This window comes from Motacilla alba, chromosome 1A (assembly GCF_015832195.1).
Source record: "Motacilla alba alba isolate MOTALB_02 chromosome 1A, Motacilla_alba_V1.0_pri, whole genome shotgun sequence".
In the NCBI taxonomy this organism is placed as follows: domain Eukaryota; kingdom Metazoa; phylum Chordata; class Aves; order Passeriformes; family Motacillidae; genus Motacilla; species Motacilla alba.
Window position 1 is genome coordinate 68,893,177 of NC_052031.1, and position 19,779 is coordinate 68,912,955.

At 44.1% G+C, this 19,779-nt stretch overlaps 1 protein-coding gene across 4 annotated transcripts in view; it reads right to left on the minus strand.

The window, feature by feature from the left end:
• The window catches only part of EPS8 (epidermal growth factor receptor pathway substrate 8), a 126,794-nt gene extending 108,555 nt beyond the window's left edge, over positions 1–18,239 (minus strand). The window contains exon 1 of one of the 4 annotated variants that reach the window (XM_038153412.1): positions 17,610–18,239. The gene's annotated coding sequence lies outside the window, so the exon portion shown is untranslated. Of the gene's footprint in view, positions 1–16,673; positions 16,983–17,082; positions 17,571–17,609 lie in introns of those variants that run through there. The other 3 variants (XM_038153413.1, XM_038153411.1, XM_038153415.1) reach the window with 3 other exon arrangements.
• Positions 18,240–19,779: the final 1,540 nt, after the last annotated feature.

A 19,779-nucleotide genomic window follows, 5' to 3' on the forward strand; every position in this document is an offset into this window, starting at 1 on the left:
CATCCCCATGAAGATTCCCTTCTTTAAGTCCATATGCAGCTCCTGTTATGTTCTGAGGAAGGGGGAGATGAAAAGAGGTGTTTGAAGTGCCCTGGACAAGGTCCAGCCCCCAGAGCACCAACTCTGAAGGTCAGCTCCTACCTGTGCAGTGCTTCGGAAAAAAACAATGCCCAGGCAGGGCACAGGATGCCAGCTGCTTTTGGGTGAGAAAGTGATTTCCAGGAGCCCAAACCCAGCATGCAGAGAGCAGCAGCCCCTGCAGGGACTCAGCCAGGTGCCCACGTGCCATGCTCAGCTCCTCAAGTGTCCCTGTCACAGCCAGGGCACTGATGGAGACCAACAGCTTGGACCAGCCCCACCATCAGACCCCATCAGGAAGCTCCAGGGGAGCATCTGCAGCTCCTCACTCAACACAGAGTGAGGAGGACATGACAGCCTGCAGCAAAGGGAGGCAGAGGCAGGAGGAGGGATTCCTTTTCCTTAGCACACCAGAGATGATGCTTCAATGGAGTTCCCAGACCTAACACATCTGCAGAGAGATGCTGGAAAGTTAAATGAGGAGTGCACACCTAAAGCAAGTCCCCAGGGGGATGTACAGTTACCATAGCAACTTTCAAGGTCCAGGACAAACCAAAATTTTGATGCTCCACATTACTGCAACTATGGGAACAACATGGACAACAACTACCATTGATACATTGCTGTTTTAAATACCAGGGAAAAAAAACAAAACAAAACAAAACCAAAAAAAAGTAAGTAAAAATATTTCACCTAAGATCACAAAACCAATATTTTTCTCTAGGAGGTCAAAAGAAAACCTTGTGCACAACAGACATTCAGAAGCACAATGAGATGTGAGGGGGAAAAATCATCAAGGAGAACTAGTCCTAAAACCAGACATCCAGTACCCTTATTGTATAAAAGTACATCCTTCAGAAATGCTATTTAGCATTAGAGTTGTAAAACTCTACTGCTTAGTGCAATGCCTCAAAGGTTGATCAGGTAAGAGCCTTCTTTAAAATTGGGTCATTAGTTCATAGAGGAAAAGTGATTTTACTTGGAGGAGATCTTTCACTCACTAATTAGCATTGGTACCTTAGCAAGAGAACAGTTCAGTTTTGTCTGAGCCAGCCTCACCACTGTGCTACAGAAATCAGTTTTGTTAATTGAAGCAGCATTCTCTTGCACAAACACTAAGCTGCAGGCTAATTGTTGCAACGGGAATGGCTTTCCTTCATAAGCATTTCTGCAAATGTTCAGCTTCATTATTTATGCCGTGTCTTTTAGAAATTTCTTACCCTTTTATTCAACTGATTCCTCATTTCCTTTTATTCAGTGTTCAAACCTGATGTGGAGATTTTCTGTTATTAATTCAGAGGAATCCTCGTTTTACTGATGGATGAAATTGGGCACTATTCCTTTAAATTTGATTGCAATACTGAAGTGAAACACCAGCAAAAAAGCTGGCAAAATTTGCCTTCCTTTGGGATAAGTGGAAAAAAATTATATCTTGTTACCATCTCAGAAAACTGATGTTCCTGTAAATGATGACTCATTGAATATTTTGTTGTGCTATTAAATTGTCTTTTTCCAAGGAATCTTAGCAGCACTTTTTTCTTCAGGAAGTTTAAGGGTTGCAAAACTTCCTTTTCCTCACAATATTATTATCTGTCAAGGAAAAGCCTCCAAGCATTACAGCTCTCTGGTTGAGAGAACTGTAATCTTGCTTTAAAAATGCTGGTCTTTAGGCAAAGAGCAACAACTCTCAGCTTGTTTCAGAGAAATAAATGGGTTATTCAGAGGTACAATGGAAGTCACAAATCCATTAGAAAAACTTGGTCTGTCCTAACCATTCCCACCACCTTGAAGGTCACCTTTGCACTCTGTCAGCTTCAGGCTGCTGAATTTCTGCTGCAAACTGAGCTCCTATTTAAGAAAAAAAAAAGTTGAATTGAGATTAATTTATGACCATGCTGTTTCCATTCTGTTTATGAACTTCAGAATGTCCCAACTTGAGTATTCCATAGTTCTCTACAGGTTGCAGAAATGGTAACCAGCGACATAACGTGACAGATCAGAATCAAGACACATCTACCACTTGCTGAGAGAAGGGGAGAGTAAAAGAAAAAGAAAAAAAATAGAAAATCACACTTTGTCAGGTCAGTTTTACAGTTTCTGAAATGCCAGTTGTACATTTTAGCACACCACTACCTCAAATGGTGAAGGCACTGTCAGTCAAAGACTCCTATCTCAAGCAAGCTCTGGGCTTGTGCTGAGGCACGGGAGGGGGAGAAGAGGCAGGGGAAAACATTCTCTGCACTGGGAGGATATTTAGATATAATGAAGTGAAAAAACAACGAAGAAATTACAATATACAGGCCCACCCAACTGCAGCCTTGTAAAACAAGCAGCATCAGGGATGAGGTGAGGGCCAGTTACAGCTGGAGCCACCCAGGGACTCCTTTTGTCTTTCTGCTCTTTTGGCTCACAGCCCTTTCAGGTGAGAAAAGGGACAGTAAGGATAGATGGAGGCTCATGGCCTCCACTGCCCATTTTTAAGAATCATTTTGCATACCTTGGGTGAAGGTGTGGACTCTCAGGAGCCATCACAGAAGCTTGGCTTTGAGAAAAACTTTGCAGCTGCCCTCTTCAAAGCCTGATTCCTCAAGTGCTCATTCCCCCTCCCCAAAAGGTGGATTCCCAACTCTGGGTCCTCTTAAAGGAAAATTTAGTGTCTTCCGCAGTATAATCTTCAGCTAAAGCATTGTAACCTCCCATTAAACTTTGATTTTAAAGCACAGTATTTTCTTGAATCATCAAAAAATGCCACAATCTGCTTTTAGCAACCTGTAGGCAAAGCTCCCAAAGCCTCTTTGAGCTGCAAGGCAGCTCTCACCCCTCACTATCCAAGCTCTCCTCCTTTCCTCATGGGAACAACATTTAAATTCGAATGCTGGTGCCTCAGGTTTCATCCCCAGCAGATGAAGCAGCATATCCATTTCCAGCACTAATAAGTTTCAACGAGTAGTGACAGCTTCCAGTCATGCAGAAACATAGGCAGACTCAGATGTCATTCTCAAAATGGTAACTGATTTGAGAGGGAGTATCACAGTCAAATGGCCAAACCAGAACTCTGCTTTTAAATGACTCATTAGAATCCAGGGCAAATCAAAGGTCCTGATAGCACAAGGATTATTAGGAAAAAAAACCAAAAAAACACCATATTTAATATGTCAGCTAACATGGTAGAATCCTCAAGAAGATAAAGCAATTTTTGTTACAAAGAAAAGTACATGTCTTTGTGAGAAAAGACAACTTGTTATTAATTCAAGATAAAAATCACAGCACTGGAGGTGAGCCACTTTATTGTTTTCACAAGACTTAGCAGACTGAACCAAGATAAAAGAAGAATCCCAGGGCTTTGCAAAAGAGGGATGTGGCAGTGCTGATATTCCCCACTCCAGACCTCTGTTCTGTACCACTGTCATAGGCCCAGCAGGTATCCTCACTGGGGATTTGAATTATCAGGGGTTTTAGGGTAGTAGTTTTGGCTTTCACTGTCTAGTACCTGGCAGTGAGGCATATGGGAATATATGGAAACAAGCCCTCCATCCATGCAGTGAAAAGCACAGGGGTCACAAGGAAGAAAATTAGGGATGTTCATTTCATTTCCCATTTGGCTGTTAGCCTTTACAGGGGTAAGCCTGGCTGAAGAACGGAGTGCAAACAAACCAAAGAGCCTCCTGGCCAGGAACCCTGGGAGCTATCCTACCTCTCACAGACAGAAGATTTTAGTGGAGACGGAGTGAACCCCCCACAACACCATCCTGCTCATTTCCCAGTCCACAGCCCCCAGTTCTTCATCTCCACTTCACTTGGCGTTGCTGATACACCCACCTCCACAATTCCAGCACTCACTTGTGTGCCAGCTCGTTCCACAGCCGTGCAAGTGACAGGAAATTGTGACAGATTTCACCAGAGAAGAGCTGGGGAAAGTTTACAGTAAGCTTGCTCAGCTTTGTTTGAGGCAACACCAAGTAGTAAAACGGAGGATGAGCTGTCAAATGTAATTAATTAGAAATCCCAAATAGCCAACCTTGCACACGAGAGATCTCAGCCGTGTGTAAAATTAACAGCCCCAAAAGAAAGATGTAAGCCCTCAGGTTTGCTTCACTGAGGCGCAGGGAGCATCCAAAAGATGTTATCCATCATTAAACACTGACATCAATTCTGAATTCAGAGAAAAATCAGAATCAGCCTAGATCAAACAGTGCATTGCAGCACTTTCTGCCTCTCTTCACTGTACACTCTGAAGACAGTAGCATTTTCAGATTTCTTTGTAGAACAACCCCAGTGACATACCAATGAGATAATGTAATTCCTGAGGACTGCAGAAGAACATTAAGGAACATAAAGAGAGACAAAAGAGACCATTAAGTTGGTTTAGACCCTCCCTCTCTCTCCTTTTCTTAAAAAAGTCCTCTCATCTCAGATAAACAGAAGATTTTTCTTAGTTTATTTGCTTTTATGTCTGGAGTTAGACATTGCCCAGCAGAGTTTTCATGAAAACATAATGCCTGTTTAAAATAGTACACACTTCAAATAAAAGATGTGTCTCACAGTAAGATGAGGACAGAAAAAAAATAACAAGAATGGTGACAAATTCTTTTAAATTGTTTCCAAATGATCTAAGTTTCCTTTAACAAAACAAGCGCACAAATTATCTTGGGGTTTGCTTTGTTTTTTGTGTCGTGGGTTGTTGTTTTTTTGAGATTTTTGAGCCTCAACCTCAAAATCATTAAACAGGCAGACAATTTGTTCTATTAATATCTGTGGAACAAACAAGTACTTAGAGATCAAGGTTCTGATGCTGCAGAAACCCTCTCACCCACAGCTGAACACTCATGAACATCACTACCAATCTTTATTCCTGGCCTTCAAACTCATAAAGGTAAATTTTAGGCAATTTTGGGGCTTTTTTCTTTCTGTCAGAGCAACAACTGAGTGCATTTCTAGGAGCTCTAGGGGGAATGTGTGTCCAGAGTGGAGAGTGCACACTTGGATCAAGAATACTAATCACATATGGTTTCTAACCAGTGAGTGCAGTATCACCATCCCAATGCCTATTAAAAAAAAGAAAAAAATAAAAGAAAAAAAAATCTGTATGACAGAAATGACCCCAAGCTCCAGATATGCATCATTTCTAAGGTCAGTTGGTCCCTGAAGGCATGTGTCTATTACAGGGCAAGAACAGGGGAATAACTGGAAGTCTCTGTTATTTTATGTCACCGTGGCAAGAACACTGCCTCAGAACATTTCCTCATTACTGGAAGCAAGAGTCCCATGCAGGGAGAGCACAAAGAGCAAGGTCATCTGTAAAATGACCACATTTTTTCTTTACATCCTAAAGCAGCCACTGCACTAAAGCTCTACAAGGAAGGGTTTAAAACCAAGGAGGACTCACATAGTTCGTTAAAGATTCCCATAGAAACCAAATTTTTGGACTCCATTTACTAAATTGCCTGTAGTGACATCTGTAAATCTTGTTTGACAGAAGCCATGAGGAAGACGTGACAATATTGAAAAAATGTTACTGCTGGTGATGCCTTGAGCAGGCTGAGCTAGAACAGAGGCTGGATGGAGTTAAAGAATAAAGCAGGGATTTATTCAAAGGATCTCCTCCATGGGTCCACCTTGGGCAGCACAAGAGCCCAGCCAGGGCTGCACCCAAGATGAACCAAAATGGTCCCAAAATGCACGAGCGCTCCCGAGGTCTCTCCCTTGGCTCAGTTCTGCTCCATTTGCACCTTGCAGTTCATTGTCCAGTTCCAGCTTTAGCCCAGGCACTCCCACCCTGCTTGTTTTTCTCTCTCCAGCCCACGCTGTTTGTGCTCCTGGGCTGAGCTTTGGATCATTTGTCCTGGGTATCCAGCTGGAGCAGGAATTGTTTTGTCTCCCTGCTCTGTGAAGAGAGCTCACCATCCCATTTAGAACTGCACACTAAAGCAGCACAGAATCTGAAAAATATAAAAGCTAAACCTGAGGCATCACTGGCATTACTGGAAATACTAGCACAGCATGCACCTGGACATGCCAGAGTCTGTACAGCACCAGTTCCATGCTCTAGGAGGCAGGAAGGCCACAAATCTCCCAAAAATCGAAGTGAACCCATACAAGAACCTCCCCAACACTCCCATGGACTCCCCACACAGGCTAGCATGGCCTTAAACTCCTAAAAACTGCTGTGCAAACAAGTGCCCCAGTCTGCCACGAGAGCCAAAAGTGATTACACAGACAAGCACACAGAGGTGCAGAAAGTGATGTGAGTTTACACAATTCACCCAGTGAAGCATGAAGGATAGAAACAGAGACTCCAGGATCACCTGCTTTTACCCTGTGAAGCTTTTGGGGAAAAGGTGTGGGTATGTAGAGGAAGAAACCTGGATTGCATCTGCTATGTGCCAAAGTCTGTGTGTGTGTATATATATATATATCCTTTGTATATATATATATACACACACTTATATATTATGTATATACACAAAGTGTATATATATATATATATATACACTAAATAAATAAATATATATCTATATATAATTTTATATCTATACATACATAAACAACAGCATCCAGAGGGTTACACCACATTCTGGCATTCACATGATTCACACCCAAATAAGCACTAAAAATTCACCAATGTACCTCGTGAAAAATGCCAGTGTTTGCCAGGGGCAGGTAGTTTAAATAACTGTCTATCTTCCTCTGAGAGGAAGGCCAAGGAAACTTGATTAATATTTTTCTAGCAGAAATGGAAGGGCAGAAACTCTCCTCCTTCGTACACTCTGGAGGTCAGACTAGATGATGTAATGATCTCTTGTGGTTTTCAACAGGTTTTATGGATTATCTGACCTAAAAATAGACACAATGTTTAAATAATAACATTCTCCTGAAGTTGAGTGTGTGGTACAACAAGCCTCCAGTCACTGGCTAAGATCTGGAGGAACTGCAACCATAAAAAGAGTTGTAATAAACCAAAGGGAAAATCCAAGGTAGATACTCCAAAATTGAATACCACTGACTCTCTCCACCTGAAAAGCAAGTGATATATGCTTCCTTCTGCACAGCCTGCTCTAGCAGGCGCAGATTTCCCTAAAATCATGCAGATGCAGGACTTGTCTGTAGTGCAGAACCATACCCAGGTTTGGGCAACACCACAGCAGCAAGGAGCTCCATCCTCAGCCAGGAGGTACAAAGGTGTCCCACGGAATTGCAGCCCGTTTCTGGCTCAGTGGAACTGTTCCTTGTCACCTACACCCCTGCTTAACTTGCCACAAGCACAACAACCCAGCTCAGCAAACCTCTCACCGACCTGCATGAAGTGCCTGGAAGTCCACTGGCTGTCACTTAATTCCCCGAGCCACTGGGTACACCAACAATGGGAATCAGATTACTCTGCTCACATGTTTTGACAACAGCAATTTCATTCTATTTTTTAGGATAATTCATAAAGCGCCACCAAACGCAGCGCAGAATCTCTTATGAAAATAATTCCAGCCTGGTAATGCAGGATCTCGTTGAAGCACACCATTAATTCCTTGGCAGTTAGGGAACAATCCAAAGACTTTGTGCAAAATGAGGGATTAGCAAGGTCTCAACACACACATTTCCTTGCACTTAAAAAGTGCAAGGAGCAGACCTTATTAAATCAGCATTTCATATGATGCTTTAAAATTATAGCCCCTGAGGCAGATTTCTTTTGTACTTCAAAAGACAGTTATCATACTGCTCTGTGTTACAGTCTGGGGCAACAGAAAAACAAATTCCTATCTAATTGTTCTACCACTGTATACAGGCAGCATAAAATAGTTGCTCTTTCCCACATCTGTCAAAAATCCCCAGACTTTTATTCACGATGAGGTGTCGCCAGTCTCTCACAAAGAGTGAGCAGCTCTAACACAGTGCTATGAATTGTCTTCCACTTGGCTACTGAAAATATTTTGAGCAGTAACCTTTTCTGAACCTACCATTCAGCATTTGGGTTGTCTCCCATATGTGCCTCAGGGCTATATTGCCTGCCTCTGTGTGTTTAAAGTGCTTCTGTTTCTATGCAGAACAACTTTGTGGTTGTACATTTTGTGGTCCTTTTTAGAGTAAGATTTGCCTAAAACTTAAAAAAAAAAAAAAACCTAAAAAAAAGGGGCTTGAGACTTTTCTTCTCAGTGTTTAATAATGTTCAAAGTTGTCTGAAAATTTGCTTACCTATAATCATAAAGGACTGAGTAAGTTCCCTGCTTTGCATCCTCTCTGTTTTCCAAGTCCTTGCAGCACAGCCACTATGAAATCATGACACCCATGATCCACATTTGTGTGATCCCTCTAACACCTTAACTAACTCAAGTCTTCAGAGCTAGAACTGATCCAGAAGCTGTTAGGGAACATCCCTTAGAAGTAAAACCAACATTTTACTAAATATTAAAATATTATTAGAGACAGATTACTTGCTATAGGTCGTTTGACAGCCCAGCTTAACAAATTAGAACCCCCTAAACCCACCAGAAATACCTGCCAATGTTCAAACCAAGACCTTACAGCAAACAATTAAGAATGCTGAAAGAGCTAGCAGAAGATGTTGCATTCTTCCAAACTTTTCCATCTTATCTCAAATGTTTACGGTAAAAAGAACAGAGATGTTTCCTTCAAGCCACAGTTTTTATCAATCCTCTCCAGCATTCAAGCAGCACAATATTCTTCTTTTAATGTGACCAAGTAACCCCCTCTGAACCTCAGGAGATGTTGGCAAAATAATTGTTCCCCCTCACTGCTCCTTTGTTATTACTTTATTTTTTCCATACTCTTATTACTTCAGGCAGAAATAACTTAGAGATATTATCATCAATTTACCAAAACAGAATTCCCCTGAATTCATTTTCTTTCAAGTTAGACTTTTACAATTAAATTGTACATTAGAGCTAAATGTAATGATTTTCAACCTGGCTGAAACTGATTGGCTCACTAAGTCTACAGTTTAATTCTTCCCCCTCTCATTTTGCTAACTAGAAGAGAAATGAACCTACCTTCAAGCCTGTTGGAATCAATCTTCCTTTCTCTTTCTCACAATTTATAAGCCAGAGGCTTAAAAAGTGTTCATATCCGCTTTTAACAAGCTGGTTATGTGAGATAAGCACAAGAACATTAATAAAAATAACTCAGCTTTAAGTCGTGAGCATTTTACAAAAGTAGACCTCAAAAAAAAAATTAATTGCAAAGGCTAATTGTGATTTACACCATGTTACTTTTCCTATACTACCCATTATCAATCATCTCTAAAAGATCCCTTCCTTTACAAGCCAGAGTCATAAATGCAAATGCTGCCAGCTCATTCCTAATCAGGGACACACTGCACAGCTCAGACAACCCCCAGTTAGTCCTGGGACCTCTAAAGATACTGCTGAACAGGGTTTATTTTTTCCAGTTCCGGACTTTTACTTTTTTATAATAATTATTTAATTTTTTTAAGTGCTTTACAAAGGTTTCAGAGCTGTCCCACACACTGTATTTCAGTATGGACTACACCACCACTTTCTCCCCATCCTCAATGTCTCCTGAGTTCACAAAAACTCTATTTAGGCAACAGCAGCACAACCACTGGCACTGAAACTTTTATTACTTCAATTACAACAAAGCAGCTGGTGGTAATAATAACACTACTTAGCATTTATATGCTGCTTTATGTCTTCAAAAGCCTGTATAAATATTTGTTAATTAAGCCTCACAAAACTCCCAAGAGCCAGATATGGGGTTTTTTTTTGTTTATAAATAGGAAAACTGAGACAGAGACAAAACAGCTGTTTCCAAAAATCAAGATTTTTTGATTGTTTTTTAAAAAGGGAATGGAGATGTCTGGACAATAACTTTCAGAGTTATAAAAGGACAGCTTAAAATACTCAAAGAACCCAATGGGATATAAACTCTCATGCTCTAAGCATCCATCTCCTCCAAAAAAAAAATTTAAAAAAAAAATCAGTGCTGTCCCTGGGAAGACAGAGCTCCCTGCTGCCAGCTGCCCTAAGCCACTTGCATGTCAACGTTCAGCTTTCATGTAAAAAAGTGAGGAAAAACTGTAAATTCTGAGCAGAAAAGAACTCGTTGCACCACGTATCCAAGGCACCTCTGAGAACATCTTACAGTCATACTCAGTAAGACTCTTTATTGAAGAGACTTTTTGGATGTGTATTAGACACCTTACTCACACAGGGAAAACAAATGCCTACACACACTCTAACACCTCCCTGCAAGGTCTTGAGTTGTGGAACTGCACGATGAGAGCTTAAAATTACTGCCTTGACAAAGCACACACATTGCAGGGAAGACTCGACTTAACCCACAAAGACTTGACTATCCATATAATTTCACATACCACATTTCCCACTGAGAACAGTGGATCTGAAACGCTTTAGAGAAGACATTGGAATAAAGGAGACAAAAGGAGAGAGAGAACTGGGGTTTGAGTATGCAAAAGAGGTGTTCACGAAGCTGAACATGGAGCACTGTGCAATTAAAGAGTGATGTAAAACAAAAGGGGTAGGGAAAATAGGGGTTAAATAAAGAAATAGAAGAGCAAAAAAAAAAAAAAAACACAGCAGACTAAAGTTATATCAAGACTCAACAGTGGGATGTGGATGATGGTGGAGAAACATGGTGGAGGCAGGAGGAGAGAGAAGGAAAAACCTGAAGAGCTCACCCAGGGCCAGGCTGAGCAGGGAGAGGCCAGCCCAAGCTGAGCACAAGGCTCTGAAGGCAGCAGCCTTTTGGCAGCCAGGGAAGGGACACTGTGACTGCAGGGGAGAAGCTGTGCCTGTTTCTTGGCAGAGGCAGGACATTTGTCACCCAGGGGTGACTTACCTAAGAGACACCAAGGAACAAAGTCCAGACTCCTTGCGCTGTCCTGCCCTCTCTGTGTGAGATAGCACCAAGAGGCTAATTACCGGTTAGCCCAGATTTATTAGCCTTAACAAAGTTTGCTGTTAAAACAGAAACAGATCCCATCCTCTAGCTCCCAGCCCTCTGCCCTGGACAAGACTTTAGCCCTGAACGCAGGAAGAGAAGGAAACAGAAAGTTGAAACATTACACTAAGGGCTGCGAGCGCACAGGAAGAATTGCAAAGCAATAAATAATGCTGGAAGTGGAGCAGAGAATAAATAATTCCACTTTGGGAAAAGCGAGTCTGAGATGAGATTGGAGGGAAAGAAGAAAACACATGTATTTCATACGCAGCCTGTTCTGAATGTGAAACACAGATGTATATTTTTATCTCCAGCTGAAGGCAGTACAATGCACTCATTGCCTTCTCAAGACATGTTGTGCAAAGCTGAAAATTACTTTAGAGGCACAAGAATAAATGTTTGACTTTTCCACGCCATTTTTTAAATGGCACAGAAGATCATCAAGCTAAATTTTATTGCCACACGATAACACAAACTCCTCATGATGTAACTCGATTTCCTCGCATTATCCTCGCCAGATCATTGAGCTCTCCACGTATCTGAGTACATAAGACAGTGTACAAGATGAATGTCTCACTCCTTCTACAAAGGTCTCACATTCACATGCTCTGAGTAATAGAACAGCTCATGCAAAAATATTTTTATGATGTACACTGGGATTCTCACAGGCAGTGAACTCTGAAGCAAATCCCTGCACTAACCAGCTACCTAACACCCAGAAACACCAAGTGTCTTCCTAACCCCTCATGGAGTAGGGAGCAAAAAGCTTTCTTCAGGCTAATTACTCCAAATTATATTTTACACCGGACACAAAGACATCTTTGTCTCAGGAAATAGAGAAGACTACACCTCAGACACACTGTGGAAACAAATAAAAAGATCAGTGGCCTCGGAAGAAGGAAGAGTACGTTAGAAGGAAGAGCAAAGTCCTCCGTTTCCATGAAAGGAGCATTCAGAGGGATGAATTTAGCCCTCTCAACCACCCCAGACTGAAAGAACGCGCTCATTAACCAAAGTTCACATTTCAGGTGAAAGACAATTCACTAGGACCTTTAACAGAACAAAACAGAGCAAGATCAAAGTCCATCCAAAGGCAAAACATTGACAAAATTGGGATAACCTTGTATCTCACCAGGTATCTGCAAGTATTGAGGAGCAAAGGAACTTCTGTGAGCTCAGGTATTTCTCACGTGTTTTAGAACAAGTTTGATGCAGCTGTTTTGGGAAGAGGGTGTTAAAAACCATCTCCTAATGGGTGTGGGCTTATCTAATGGACAACAAGCAGGGGCTGCTAACACTTCATTTTCAGCCCCTCTTTGGGGCAATTTCTGGAGGGTGAAGGGGAGAAGGGAGAACTGATGAGAGAAGCAGCAATCCTAGTGCCTGATTGTCTACTTGGTCAAATCTTAAAAAATGTTTTTACATGCAGGAGCAGAAATCAAAGCAATAAATACAAATCCACCAGGAGTCACTTCTTTATTTTCCAGTTACAAACATTGCTGAGCTACAGGCAACAAGAGAAACTCTTGTGGTACATTTAGTCTGAAGCATCCAGCAGCTACAGCAAACTCCAGCCCCAAGAACCAGCTCTGGCAGTTTCACAATCAACCCAGCTGAATACAGCTCCCCTGCACTCATGGAAAGCTTGAAAGGAATCAGGTGTTCCCTATCTTCAGCGCTACTCTATAAAATCAAAAAAAAAAAAAAATCCACGAACTGTAGCATTTTGGATTATTAAAAGACAAATCCTCTCTTTCATGTAAAACCAATGCATACTTGAAAAGAAAAAGAAAACAATCAAAAAACACCAAAACAAAATAAAATCAACAATGAAACAAAACAACAAAAACACCAAAAAAACCCAACCAACCATGTTATCTGTATGAAACCTTTTTTGAGTTACTGGACACCTATAACACCTTCACTCAACAGATATCATTCTTAAAATCATTAATTTCTACTAATTAGTCTGTTGAAAAACTCTAAGTTTCCCAATGGTTTAATCGTTTTTGTGTTTATATTGGTGTTTTTGCTATTCTTTTTTCTTCTGCAGCTTTATAGAGAAGCTAACAACTTCCGTGGTTGGTCAGAGTGAAAACGTGAGTGAGGCTTGGAGAACAAAGGCAAGTAGAATCCCCTGTCACACCACCACAGTAATGAAGACACCTGTCATGCATCAGAAAACTACACAACAGAAAACCCCACAGAAATGGGCAACTTCATGGAAAACGCTAACTCTGCCCCTTTGAGGCCGGAGACATCTGCTAGCTTTGTCTGTTCGGGATGCACAAGGTTGCTGGAGTCCATTCATCCAAAGACAAAGGTAATAAATGCAAAGAAAGTAATTTGTAATTTGCAATTTCCATGTCAGATCTTAACCCTGTGGAGATTCACAGCATGCCTAACTTTAATTACCGAGACAGCGGCATGGAGAGGGAAGGGAAGAAAGGGCTGGAAGCGTTCAACTAGTAGCAATTCAGGGCCCTGAGTTGGCTAATATTTTAAAATGTTACTAAAACTGACGTGACAATCAAAGACATGTGTTTGTGATTGCAGGCTCACGGCCACAGCTCAAAATGAAACAGATCTTAAAAAGCTAATGTTAACAACATTTCCATTTGTGATTCATTTCTTATCCCTCGGTGTCAATGGCACAAAATTAGGAGGGGAAAAAAAAGAAAGAAGAAAATAGTCCCGCTTCACAAAAAAGATGTGGATGTTGCTTCTTCCCACACCATCATGGTCCTTCCAAGAAGGCTGTGACCCTCCCAGAGTCAATAGCTGTAAAAGACACCTTGTGTTAACATTCCCCTTCAGTGACTGCAGAGCATTGTTTTATAAACAGCTTTGCAAATGTTTTCTACACACACCCAAACCAGCGTCACTGACTTAGGTGAAACTTTCAATGACTTTATACCTAAATTGCTCTACGGGCGAAGCAGGGAGAAACGCTGCGGTGGGTCAGGGCAGCTGAAGTTCACGGCAAAACAAAGTCCATCACCTAAGTTGGAATTCAGGGTAGAAAACTGAAAATCCTAGATATCAGTGTTGAATCAAAAGCTGTACAAAACAGAATGCCATTGTTTTGGATGAATAAATTGGCAGATGAATCAGAGTCCAGCTCTGGAGTTAAGATAAAATGGCACCAGTTACAGCCCCTCCCCTAAAGTAGGAATTCTAGTTTCTTCTGGTTTGAAGCATTTAATAATGGAAAAACTAGAGAACTAGCACTGAATGCAAGAAATGAGCCTCCTATGTACCAATTTTTCACGTTGAAAAATATACTTTGAATGGAGACACAAAGATCAGTCTGCACTGTAAGCAACAATTCCAAGGTGTTAAAAGTCTTTTCTTTCTTGCCACCAACCCCACAGCAGAGAGAGGAGACTGGGGGAGTCACAATGGGCTTCCTTTTTCTCTCTGGCACAGCCAAAAGCTGTCTTTGAAAAAATCTTGTGCATTGAGCAGCCATTCACTGTATGAGAAGAGATGCAGGAGTTGTAACCAGGTATGTAGGAGCAACAAGTGATAAACACTGAAACCCAAGTTAGCAAGTGCTTTATTGGTGCAATCTTTGTCGTGTGGACTTCAAATCTTCTCTTATCTCCCCACAGGAACTGAAGAATTCTTATATATTTAATCTATTCTGACCCTTGGGGCTTCAATTATTTGACTTCAGATGTTAGATTTTAATAAGCTGTCACCCACAGGGGAAAAAATGCAGTAGTTAATGTGACTGATTCACCATTTGCAGCTGGACTACGGACAGCAAAAAAAAAAAAAAAAAAAAAAAATCAACCATATTTCAAGAATTTAGTTGTGACCAAGTGGAAAACTTCAGTACTTTTTCCATCTGTGCATTTCACAGCAGAAGTAACCTCAGATTAATCTCGCCCTCTCTATTACTGCTGTATATGACCAGCACCTAATCATTACTGGGTGTTGCTGCTCCTGGGGTGTTACCTCCCTCCAAATAAATCTAATGGGACGCTTTGTCTGCTTTCAAAACCGCAGAATCACTCAGAAACCAGCATTCAGAGCTAGGAGGAGGCATAACTCAACACCACAGCCTCCACGAGTGCGTGACAGCACAAGCCAGCTGGACAACTCAAATCCAAAGCCACTTCCATTTCCTCTGGAAGGAAAAGCAGGGAGCAGCCACAGCCTGCTCCCGTGGAGCCTTGAGCACAGTATCTCCTTACCTGAGAGCTAATAATGCTACACTCCCCGTGAACTGTGAATCAGGAGGAGATACGGGGCGTCTCCTTTACACCTTGGAAACTCTGCAGGCTCTTTGCAGTCCCCACCGCCCTCTCGCTGAGAGGGGATCACCAGCTCGCTGCAAGCCTGGCCCTGGAGAGGTTCCTTCTCCTCACAGGGCAGGGATTGCAGCGGTCCCATGGGTATTCCAGGGAAGGGAGACCGGCCACACGATGCTGATTAAGTATTTCCAGTTGCTAACAACAAAAAATGGTCATTTTTATGTTCTCCCATGCAAAGCAACTTTTGTAGCTGACATACGGACGTTGCACAATCACAAACGAGAAGGAAGACAGTCAGTAGGAAGGGAGGAGGTCACATTTTTGATGATGAAGGAGAGGAGTAATTAAAATGTGATCCATGTTGCAAAGGCATGCGAGATCCATCTCTTGGTTAATATTTCAGCAGACACAATGAAGACGAGCACTTTTACCTTCAGCACTTCACCTCAAGTAAACAAAGCAGACTCCACCAAAGGTCACGCCATTCTGGAGGGTACAAGACTCACCAGCCAAGGCAAAGCACAGTTTCTGAGTGGGAGGATTAGCTCTCAAACAACATCCTTAAGAAAAAACCTGTTCCACCCTTTCTCCTATCTGCGGCTAGCTGGCTTGAAACTATGCTTTAGTGGAAGCTGCAACATCTCGTGGATACAATGCAGCCCTACTGAGGTCACGGTAGGGGGGCAGGAACACCCTAAATTATTCCTCAAAATGCCCCTAACCTGTTTCCAAGGTGTGCCCAGGTCGCTCGCACGCTGGCAACGCGTTAGGGAGTGCGTGTCATGGCGATGAGAGGGGCAGGAGGAGCAAAGCCGCCAGGGAAAGTTACCGGAGAGAACGAAAGGGCTGAGCAGCGGGGGGACACGGAAGACAGCAGGGGAGAGCCCCAAACAAACGCGGGCATTCAACAGGATTATCCCACCCGAAAGCTGCTCTTTGCCCGCTACCAGCTACAGAGACGGAAAAGCCATCTGAACCACCGGGGGAAAAAATACCCCAGTAAGGACTGAAAGGCGAGTCACCTGGGAGAAGGTGAGGCAGGAGGAGGAGGAGGAGGAGGGCACGGATGGTGCCCTCGGCGGGCTCCGGCGGGGATGCCGGCGCAGGTGTGGCGGTACCGCAGCGGCGGGAGGAGAGCACACGCACACCTACACGGGCACACACTCACGGAGGGCTTCGCGGGTGTCCAGCCAGGCGGGGGGAAAGCTGCAACAGCGACCACGGTCCCCGGGGAACCCTGGCGGGACTTCTCAGCGCCGCTGTCCGAGCGCAGGGCGGCGGGGACAGGCCGGCTCCGCGATCCGCCGTGCGGCGGCTGCCCCGCCGGCTCGGGGGTCGCGGAACAACCCGGGGGCTCGACGCCAGGGGGAAATCCCATTCCACCCCACCCCGCCAGCCCCTTACCTTGGCCCGAGTCCTCCTCCCAGCCCGGGGGCTCCGAGCGGGCGCGGGGGCTCCGCTCCGCGCCGCCAGCAAAGTGCGGGAGCGGGGCGGGCGCCGGTCAGCGGAGCAGCGGCGGAGAGCGGAGCCTGAGCGGAGCCTGAGCGGAGCCGAGCTCCCTCTGCCGGGCACCCGCCCCGCCCCAGCCCCAGCCCGAGGCCGGGGCGGGCCCGCGGAGGGCAGCGCGGAGCTCCCGCAGCGGCGGAGCGGCCGCACGGAGCCCTGCGGAGCCGCCTCCCTCCTCCCTCTCCCGTGCTCACGCCACGCAAAGGTGCGGAGAGCAGCGCCCCGGAGCCGGGCTCAAACGTGGGAGTTTAAAGTCATGGTAAAAAAGAAAAAAAAAATTAAATACAAGGCCACACGCTAAACGTACCACGACTCCAAAGCAACATCCTCCCCCGGAGAAGTAGGTGTAGCTAAACCACCTTTGGAAGGACTGGTGTGCGAGAACAAAAGTCTCCCGTCTTCGCTTGAAATCCCGGATGAAATCTCCCAGGTGTTTGTGTTGTTTCCATCTGGCACCACGTCCCTCCCCACTCTGACAACTTACACGTGGCTTTCGCGCAGCGCAGGGGAATGGTCCCTGCCGGCACGCTCGCAGGTAGCCAAAGTCCCCACGCTACGCTGTTAGCACAGCCGGGATTGCTAGAATGAGCCGCTTCCCCTCCTAAAACCCGGCTGTTCCGCGAGAATCTGTTTCCGCTGATTTCTCTTTCAAATAAGTTTTTGCCTTATGTGACTCCAGAGAAAAGCTAGAAAGCATAAATATTTTGACAGATCAGACAGATCAGTGAAAAGAGCCTCTATTCAGGTGGTGTATGGGAGAGCTAATCTGATTTTTGAGGTTCTGTTCCTGATTTTTGATAGGATTCAATTGCCAATCCAGAAAGATTTACACACCTGCTTAATTACGCTCCCGAGGCTCCTTCCAGGCTTCACCAAGATCCCTTAGGAAGATTAGAATCATATCTGGACCAAACAGCTAATTCCACCGAGCCGCGGTTATCAAAATGGAGCAACAGGTCCTTTATGCTGCAAAGTTGCTGTGATCCCAGGCCCTCTCCAAGAAACCTGCGGAGGAAAAGTATAAACTAACGAAGGAGCAGCTGCTCGCTGAAATTTCCACTCAGCTCCAAGAAATGAGACTTGGCAGGTCCTTGCTTTTTATAACACTCCGTGACTCATTTGCAGAAGCAGGTGAAGTCAGAGCCATCCCTGCCAGAGTCCTGCCCCCGACGGCTTCTCCAGGGAAGACACGGATTTTCCCAATTCTGAAAAAAAAAAGTGGGCAGGGTGATATCGCTCAGCTATCCGCAGCAGTCTGGTTGCTGAATCTCTTCTCAAGTGGTGCTACTCCATCCTTGGCCTGGTGCTTGCCAGCAAATCTTCCTGAAAGAAGGTCTGAGCTCTACAGAGGGAGTTGTTTTGCCAGGCTCTGGCAGGTTCGGGCTGAAGGCAGGGCTAGCAGCAGGCGTGAAGCTCACTGAGGGCTCCTGAGAGCCAGGCAGGAGGGAGAGAGTAACCCGAGCCTGCAGATCAGGCCGGGAGAGGTGGGGCCTCACTCCACAATTGCTTAGGAGTTTAACTTAACCCTGCTTCAAAGGGAAAAAAGAGAGAGAGAGAGAAAGAAAAGCACTTTAGCCAACTTTCCCTTCCTGGCTCGGAGCCGGCAGAGCCCCTTGATGCGCTGCATCTTCTACCAGTTCTGCCTTTGCTATTTTTCTGGTCCAGAAAGTCCTCCACAAAAGAGGAAAGCACAAAAAAAAAGTTAAATAAATCCACTTCTGTGTACCCAAACAAGCACTGAAATGTGCAGATGCCATATGCTTCCCTAGTTTGTTTCCAACAAACCTTCAAATCTTAAAGAATGTGATTATGGAGAGGCTACCTAGGTGATTGAAACTTACAGGAACACTGGAATTTCCAAACTATGCCAGATGCCATACACACGCTCCCTAGGTAACTAATAACAGTAATTGATACTTAAAACTGCTTGTCCCATGAGAGGTGGAAAGAAATTCGAGAGATTCTCTCAAATAAAGGGCAGGGGACAGCTTCAGTCCTTGGCAACGATACACAGTGCCTCTCTTCCCCCTTTTTCCTGGATAGGAGCCCAAGCCCACCCCCTGCTCCAATTCCCCTTAACAAAGGAGAGAACACAAATGCAGAAGACCATTGTGGGCTGATAATTTTGTTTGGTTTCACTTGGAAAGAAAACATTTTAAAGGAACAGAGAAAATAAAGAGGAAAGAAAGTGGGATGTGAGAATGAGGGAAGGGAAATCGGAAGGATAAACGTGAGAAAGATTTGGGGGAGAAGAAATTCTATTTCTGTTCTCTATGACAGTTCTTTGAGATGTCTACAGTAGGTATGGGCATTTCTAGAATTATTTCACATGGGTATGAAGTTAATATTGCTGCAGAAAGGAAGCCAGAACATTGCAACGCAGGGGATGAGGAAGGCATTTCACCAACGTTTGTCTGCTTGGGGAAAAGACAAAACACGCCAAAGAATTTCCTCCTGTTGGAGATCAGCCTGAAGAGGTTTTTTCTGAGCTGGGAACCTGCAGGATGGTTTACACACCACGAACGTTCTGGCAGCTCCATCAGAGGCTGTTTGCCGCCAGCCCCTTCCTTTCCTGCCTGGAATGCGGCCAGGCTCGGCAGCCCCAGCCAGGCTCGATCCCTCCGCAGGTGCGCACCCAGGGAAGGCAGGCACCTGCAGCTGCCCGGGGAGCGCCTTTGCTCAGCCTCTCTTGGAAACAGGAGTTCAGTTTGGGCAGCGTTAGATGCAGCCCAGAGATTGAGGATTAGCTCCTGAATCTGGAGTTTCCACTCTCGTTGAAAACAGACACCGCCGTATCCATAGAGTTCTCAGAAGAAAAATATACAAAGCAAGCCTGAGTCTCCTATTGATTTTAAGGCACGTGCAGCTCAGTGAGAAACGGCAGAATTGTTCCTGATTTAGGTCATAAAAATGCAAGATAAACCCAGGAGAATCCACAGCAAATGAGAGAGAAAAAACAGACTGGCTTTTGGTCCGTGCTGCTCCATTCTTTATGCTATAAAAA